We start from the raw sequence: 8,229 nt of genomic DNA, 5'->3' as shown, positions 1-8,229 counted from the left end.
GGGCCTACCCGGGGCTGGAGGCAGCGCGCCAGGCACGGCCTGGCCTCCTTTGTCCGCAGGCTGGACAAAGCCCATCGGCGCTGGGAGGGGTCACTGGGTATCTGAAGAACTAGCCCGTCCTGCTGGAATAAAGGTGCTCCAGCTCTTTGGCTGTAAAAAATCTATACGTTTAGTTTTGATACTCCTAAATAGGATGGTAGACCTTAAAGACGCTCAATGTAACAGGCTGTTGTTAGTTGTTACCTAATTAAACACACTCTGATTGCTAGGACCTTCTCGTGTACCTACAGAATTAGATTCAGAAAGCAACCCATACGGAGTAAAATGGCCTTTTGTCGGAGGTTGTCTCACATGCTTTCGCTATGAGGTCACTCGAGTTAGCAAAGCATAGAATGGTTTATCCTGGCTCCATGTTTCCAGACCACACCCTGGCACTTTGGGATGGAAAAGTATGTGAAGCGCTGTATCGTCTTGTCCAGTCCTTTCAAATCTTGTTGCCCCTTCCTGTTCCTATGATTTTGGAACCTCTCAGATTGAAAACTAGGTAATTAAAAACCTAAAATTGTTTCCAGCAGCGTATTTGCCCCTGAGTCATCATGCCAGTTTTTGTGTTTTTTTCTGGTACTATGTCTTTTTCTTTTGAATGTTTTCCTCTTGCTGTTGCTGGGCAAAAAATCTATACAAGTTACAAATTAAGCTGACTGACAGCAGAGTGAATGAACTATAAAAGTGTAATTCAAAATATAAAATTGTAGGTATAAGGAATTAAAGTTTTTATGGTTACAATAAAAGCCTTGGTAAAAGTAGACAAACTGCATTTATTTAAAAAAATACATTTTTAGCTTGGCAATAATTTTAAAAGTTATTTCGTGTGCTTAACAGTGTAATATAAAAGCACGTCTCAACTGGAGGCTTTCTTGCAGAAGAAGGTTTAGCTATCTGTAACTTATGGCTTGCTAATAATACACAATGCCTGCAGGAAGGGTTTTAGCATGGTACAGCTCAGAGCCTCTCTGCTATCCCTGTGCAAGCACAAGCTGAACTGAGCTGGGAAACTCCTCCCTGCTCTATGGGAGAGGCTGTTGGGAACCACACTCCTGTCTGCTCGCTGCCCTCCTGGTGAAGAGCACAATCACCTCCTGATGGGTCTCATTCCAGACCATCATCCCTCATACCTCTACTTTCACGCTCTTTTAAGACCATACTTCCCATATGCCTTCTGTGTCTTGGAATAAACCCACCTTTAATGCTTAGCTCTTCATTTTGTTGTTGGTCTTTTTTACTGAATGATATATTATCTGCAGCACATCACGCTGTTTGCTGCCAAAAAAGCACCTTGGATTTCTGGTTAATCTCTATTTTCTTTTTTCTTCCACAGTACTTTTCACTAATTTGCAGGAGCTCTTCCCAGGACAGCTGGGCGTGCAGCAGCAGGTTGGTGTGCAGCACAGGGAGCAAACTGATCACTTCAAGCAGATCTATGGAAAGGATGAAGGGATGGAAAGTGCACCAGGGAATGTGTCCCCCAGTGTGAGGCACTAGATGGTGAACTTCCTACCACTGTGGAGCACAGAGCCTATCAAGACTGACTCTTACATGGGACAAGCTTATTTGCAGTCATCGGTGTGGCGGGAGAACAGGAGAGAAGCAAGTGGCGGAATCTCAAGAAAGCCAGGGAGTGGAAGTGAAGGATCAAATTGGTTGCATTTAAGGTTAGTCTATGTCAGCTGTAGAGCAGGCTGCAAAAAGAAGCATTTCAGAACCATGCAGTAAAACTACAGCCCTTTAAGGGCCAACTGCCATGTTGATTAGAGTAGGATTTCAGAATCATGACCACTTAAATTACTGTTGTGAAGGATATTGCATGCAAGTGGAGTGGTTTCCTTTTTCAACCGAAGCCAAACCAACGGCATTTCATTAGCCTCTTTTCTCTCCTCCTCTTTACCTAAGCTGTGTGATCTAATACGGCAGTATGGATGCTGGAAACTTAGTTCTAAAAACAGCTGGATACATTCATGAAACAAAAATGCATCATGAGCTATTAAATATAAAAATCACCTCGGGTTGTCTGTGTGATAGGTCCCTGGAGATACAGGGAGTATTCTGAGATGTTTGCTTTGTTCTTGTACTCTGCTTTAGGTATCCTCTCTTGGCCGCTGAGGCATGACAGCAAGTTAGGTGGTGTTTACTCTCTGGTACATATTTTCTTATACCCTCATATTCACTTATTCCTGGCAATTTATCAGCATTGGTGCTCTGGGTAATCTCATTGTTTTGGGCTCAGTGTCTGTCATCCTGGATCCGTAAGATCATGTGGTCTTACCACTATGGCATAGTTAATATGCGCCAAAAGTGCAAGGCATTGATAATTGAATTACTGGCAAGCATGTCACAAGTTATCTCTAGAGTGATACTGCCTTCTGCAATACAGAAATGGAAGTGACACTAAAAGTCCGAGCAAGTGTCTGTTCTGCTGAACAAACCATTCAGTTGTAAGAAGCTTCCACTGGACCCACGGTTAATGCTTCTGGCTTTGAGGAAGAGAGGGGAGAAAACAAACCACGATTACCTCAACTATTATGTTGACGGGCAAGAAGGCAGGCAGGACAGAAGGCAGGCAGGAAGTAAAGAGCTGCCATAGAGGGATGCAAGGAGGATAGACAAATTCCCCAGCAATATGCTAGGCGCCATTTCCTAGATCATCTACAGGTGGTAGCATGCCAGGTCTGGAGTGACCTCACATTTCATCCAGTCAGTTTCAGCACTGAATATGGCTTCAACATATAAAGAATATGGGCCTTGTACTGTACAGCAACACATACTTTCAAGCAGGTTTAGCTAAAATCCACCCACAAATACATGAGTCATGACTCAGAAGCACACTCCAGTGTAGACATATCCTGAGTCACTTCCATCTTAGAAGCTTATAAATATTTAGTTAGCCACTTAGCTTTTAATTTAGCAGAACAACAAAGGTTCATTAGACAAATCTGCAGAATTATCTTTCACTAAGAAGCTTCTTAAATACTTCTACTCTTGCAAGTTCCTTTTCATTTCTATACAACTCAGAATTATTTGATACATATAACTTACAAAAAACATAGTTGAATTAAGAATGAATTTCCCTTGATTCTGGTCCTTTTGTAATTAATTTCATCTATTTCAAATACCAGCTTTGCTCATTGCAAGAATACATTTTTGTTTCAGCAATAACTGGTGAACCCTAATAAAAACATGACTCTCCTGATGTGAAGTGGCATACAGCCATTCCTAAAGACCACCGTCAGTTCTACTGGTCCAGCAGACCATGCTGAAGTCAGTGGGGATGTACCTGGACTTGTAAATATGTTAAAAGGAAAATACATCAATCAATTTTTTTGAAGAACCAGCTGAGGTTTGGGAAAAAAAAAAAAAGGCTTGCTTATATCTCTATTTTTGGCAGTGACAGGAGGGGAGGAGAAGAATGTTAATATTTAAGGATATAGCATTACGAAAACCAAATTGTTATTATTTTATTAAAATATCTGTTTGTTGTTATGACTACAAGTATTTGAGTTAAAAATATTCGTTATATAAAAATGTGATTCTTGAGTTTACATCTCTCCAATTAACAGATTCAACCAGAAGCCGATGATTGCTTTACAGACCATCTTTCAATGCAGACTGTTTACAGACTGCTGGAGGCCCATGAATCACAGGCTGAACAGCACTCCTCTCCAGCAGAGCTGTTTGAACCCCATAACTGAAAGGTAATCATCAAAGATGAAAACCAGATTGGCATGATGCTTTCTTTTTTCCCCTTGGTCAGCAGTGCTTTTTCCGTTTGCTGTTTTGGTTGATTGATTTTTATTTCAGTAATTCACACAGGCAGATGCCACATATATGTGTTTTTAAGTTTTAATAAAGCAAAACTTCTATTCATGTCTTCACTGTACTATAGGAAAAAATACCGTATCATTCTCTATACAACACAGACAATAGGTCCCTCTTTTCTACAGTCTAGGTAAAAGACTTTGCAGTCTCAACCAACAGGGAAATTGTTGGTTCAAGAAGAACATGTGGATAGTAACAGAACTACTGTCTGTCTGGAAGGGTACAGACTTGGGTAAACTTGGCAATGGGTCAAAGGAAAGGACTGCAGAAAGGCCAAGTCAACAGAGTAATTCTTGTGGCCTCAGTATAGGTGATAGTAGTAGCAAAGCCTTCCCAAAGAAAGAAGAGAGATATGCAAATACAAAGGTAGAAAGCAGCTCCCCGCCCCTGCCAATAAAACCCCCCAGACAAACGAAAAAGGAGAGGTGGGGTTTTCCTTTATCATAGCATGTATTCTTATTATACTGAAATTGCCAAAGCAATATAGGTATAGCTGTTTATTGTAACATGAGGGCTTAATTAAAACCAACCTTCACAGGTAGCAGAACCCTGATGAGCACCCAGCCTCACAGAGCTGGCTTCCTATTTTCCAGTGGGCAAAAGTGGTGATTAATTTTTCTGTTTCACACTCAAAGGATAAATTAACATTCTGAAAACTATGTTGTGGAGGATTCACAATTGTATAAGGTCTTAGAATATTAAGTTTTTAAAAGTCCATATATGGATATGAGTCAGTTTGAAATATCATTACCTTGTGGACCTAGCTGCCTGCTCTTGTTTTCATGTGGTTGATTAGAATGACTGCTTGACTTGGACCAGGTGGGAATTCTGCCTAACTGTTGTATATTCATAGCATTTTTTAGAGATTTTGAACCTGGGGAACTGAGCAGAGAATTATCTGTTTAGGTCCGTATGAATACGTATTCCACATCATCATGACATGCAGCAATCATGAGGTCAGAAACACAGGCTGTGGTAGGAAGGACAAGCCATTTCTTCCGTTTCAGGTCTTTCCTAAATCTGTTATTTATAGTACAGAACCATTTTTATATGTTTGCTACACCTTTTTATGTATCTTGTCTTTATTTAGCATTAGCCCTGTAAAAAAAAAATAAAAAAATGGAAGTCCCTGTCCCTAGGAGCCTACACATTTAGTGTAGATACAGACAAAATCAGATAATTCTACAGCATCTCACGAAAAACATTCTCTTCTTCATTAACTGCAGCACTATTACAGACTAATACAGCAACAGATGTTGTGAAACATTTCTAATGGTGCCACACATACTGAAATACATCATCTGCATCCCATTGTGACTTTAGGGACATAGGAGAAAAGATGAATGCAGTGGTGGCATGGGCACCAGAAAGTCACTAAGTAGCACAGTTCTGCTGGCTTTGTTACATAACTGTGATTGCTAGATACACCCCTTTGCAGCTGGAATAAGCATTAAAAGTCAAAAAAGAGCTTGTGGCTGCCAAGAATCAGTAAGACCTCGATGTTTACATATAAACGTAATTCCTGAAAACACATCAAAATCTGGAAATATGAGTTTGTCTTCTGTTTCTATGTATTTTTTAAATTTTTATCCTTTTTTTTTTCATTCTCTCTGAAAAGTTTGTAGGAGAGGAAACATTCATTACCAGTGGTATTTCCTTCATTAGAAATAGAATCGATTATGTCCGTTTAGGTAAATCCCTTTCCTTCCTATTTCACTCTACAGCTGTATGCAGTCCAGTGCATTTTGGCTGCTCTGGCACATCTCCCCCCATTACAGGAAGCCATGAAGTCATTCGTTTTGTCATTTTGGGAAGAAGAGCCCAGTATGTGCAAAGGATCATATGTTTGGGGTTTTTTTTAATTTCAGAAGTAATACCAGACTGCAAAGTTTGCATCCCGGCTTTCTCTGCTTTTGGCGTTGTTCATGTCTGAGCCGTTTACTAAAATAGTCACGCTCTTCACAACCAGATTTCAGTCTTTCTTCCCTGGCATGCGTTCAAGTCAAGCTCCTCTGCTGCTACTTTATAAAAACAAGTTCAGTTTCTTCATCTCCTTGTTCTTAACAAGCCACCTGTACTTCAAGCGTGCTGCATTTCACTTCGGAGGGGTAGTAGATAACCTCTCGCAGCTTTGCAGCGACATCTCGTGGCCTCGTTGACCTGGAAACATATTAGAGATTCCTCTTCTAGGGTGGAGAAGGTCTCATGTGGGTTAAGTCAAATATTTCATACAATGAGGAGGTAGGATGCCATTTGAAAACGAATTAATTAACTGTCTTTATTGAGATAAGTGACATTGTCAACATGATTGTCAATTGTACAAAAAAATAAGTTAAAGACTGTTTCAGATGCTCAACAGAATTGGTGTCCCTGATTTGTTTTTATTTTAATAAGCACTTTTACTATATAAAAATATTTTTTCCTTCATGATATATGAACAGTCTACATTAAAAAAAAAATCACAATATTTAAATCTACTGTAAAACATTTTTTTTCTGGTGTAATTAATCCAAGATGTTACGTGTTAAAGTAACAGGCAAAACCATTTCAAACAGAATATGATTTTTTACATTGACAATTGTGTTTCATCCAAAATCTGAAAAAGTAAACATTTACGTTACCAAATTCAACATAAAACTCTCCAAGCTGCCTTACCAAGTTTTAAAGACATGAAAAAATGTAGAAAAGTTAATGAAGAGAACAGAGGTTAACACTTTTTGAAATTAATTGAGACAAACTAATTGCAGTCCAAGATTAATATTGCTGTTGTACATCTTTTAAACAGTCTTATGGAGTTATATTTAAACCTTCCATCTTCAGGTTATAATTTTGCCTTTTTTGAACACCATTGAGTATTCAGTAAATAGTTCCTTATATGAAAAATGCCCACAGATGATGCATAAGACATAATCCAAACTCTTGGGAAAGACTCCCATTACTTCACCACATCACAAATGTAAAGGTCAGCACTTCACTTAGGCGGGGATTACTTCAGGGTCTGTCTGCAACTTTGGAGTATTTTGCTGCATAGCATACTCTGCTTTGGCACTGGGCCATACTGGATTTTATCAATTAACCCTGAAATGGTACACTCCAATTACAGTATTTGGAGATATATGCGCAGAGCCCCGAACTGGCGTAACTGGTGTCCGTGGTAGTTTTCAGTGAAAGCAGAATCAGGCTCTGCTCTTTTTACAGAAAGACTTTTCTGGTTCAGAAAATGAGTATTATAGGTATTTTCCCTTCTGCTCAAGGTTGCAAAGTTTGGACAGTATAGTAAGATTAACATCTTAAGTTGCTGTTGCAAACATCTAAGCACCTATTACAGTCCACAAATATACCAAAAATATAAAATAATTTGTCTCAGGCTAAAGTAAAAGAACAGCTGCCTATGAGACTACTCCCTCTCCTCATGCCTTTGGACACTCATGATCTAGACAGCAGTGTACCTCTTGGCTTTTAAGTACTTGAGGCCACACAAACTAAACAAAGGGGAGGGAATCTAAAATAGCAATATACAGCAGATCTGCAGTCTATCAACCCTCAATTTACAGAAATAATTTTATCCAAAATATCTGTGTGTCCTTTGGAGTAAAGAAGTGTTCTTGCAAGGAGAGTGGAAGACAGCGCTGTAGGGTACTGACTTCCAAACCTTAAGTGGAAGACCAGTGTGAGACCAAACCCCTAAAGAGGGAACAAAGGTAATTCACACAGAAATAATAATAAAATACTGGGGATTTATGCCTAGCTAAAAACTCTATTTTGTGGTTCTTGTTTGCTGTGAGGTAACGAATCATCAGTAGCAGAAGTGAGGGGAAAACGTATTTTTTTCAGTGAAAAGGGAGCTTTCAGGTTAAAATTAGTGGCCTTGTCCAAAATGAAGAACCCTGAGCGTGCTGCTGAGTGAAAGGCTTTCCATGGCTTGCCCAGGTGAGCTGAGAGGAAGGGTGCTGTGGCAGAGGTTGGCAGGAGCCGGGTGGCTTTGGGCCTGCTGCCTGCAGGAACGTTACTGTCCCGGTGACTGGTCTTCATGGCGGAGTCCACTGATGCATCCTCCTAACCTCAGCTCAGCTGTGCAATCATGCAAAGCAAATTAAAACCCCATTAATAAGAATGCCTCAGAATAATCAAAATTGCTGTTACACACGGTATTTTCATGTCCACGGTTTAATCTGTGTATCTCGTCTATACCCTGTATTCCCTTCCCAGGCACTTAGAAAGGCTTAGTTCTAGAATAGCAATGGAATTAACTCAAATTGCTGAGTCTAGGGTATTTCTCTATATTCTGCCGGTAATTCCATACTCTCCCAATGAATTCTGTATAAATCTTCTGTATAAATTTTGTTCAACAGAAGC

The sequence above is a fragment of the Charadrius vociferus genome, unplaced genomic scaffold (genome assembly GCF_000708025.1).
Source record: "Charadrius vociferus isolate BGI_N301 unplaced genomic scaffold, ASM70802v2 scaffold104, whole genome shotgun sequence".
NCBI classification, from domain to species: Eukaryota; Metazoa; Chordata; class Aves; order Charadriiformes; family Charadriidae; genus Charadrius; species Charadrius vociferus.
The sequence above is the reverse complement of the archived record's forward strand: the minus strand, read 5'-3'. Positions refer to the sequence as shown.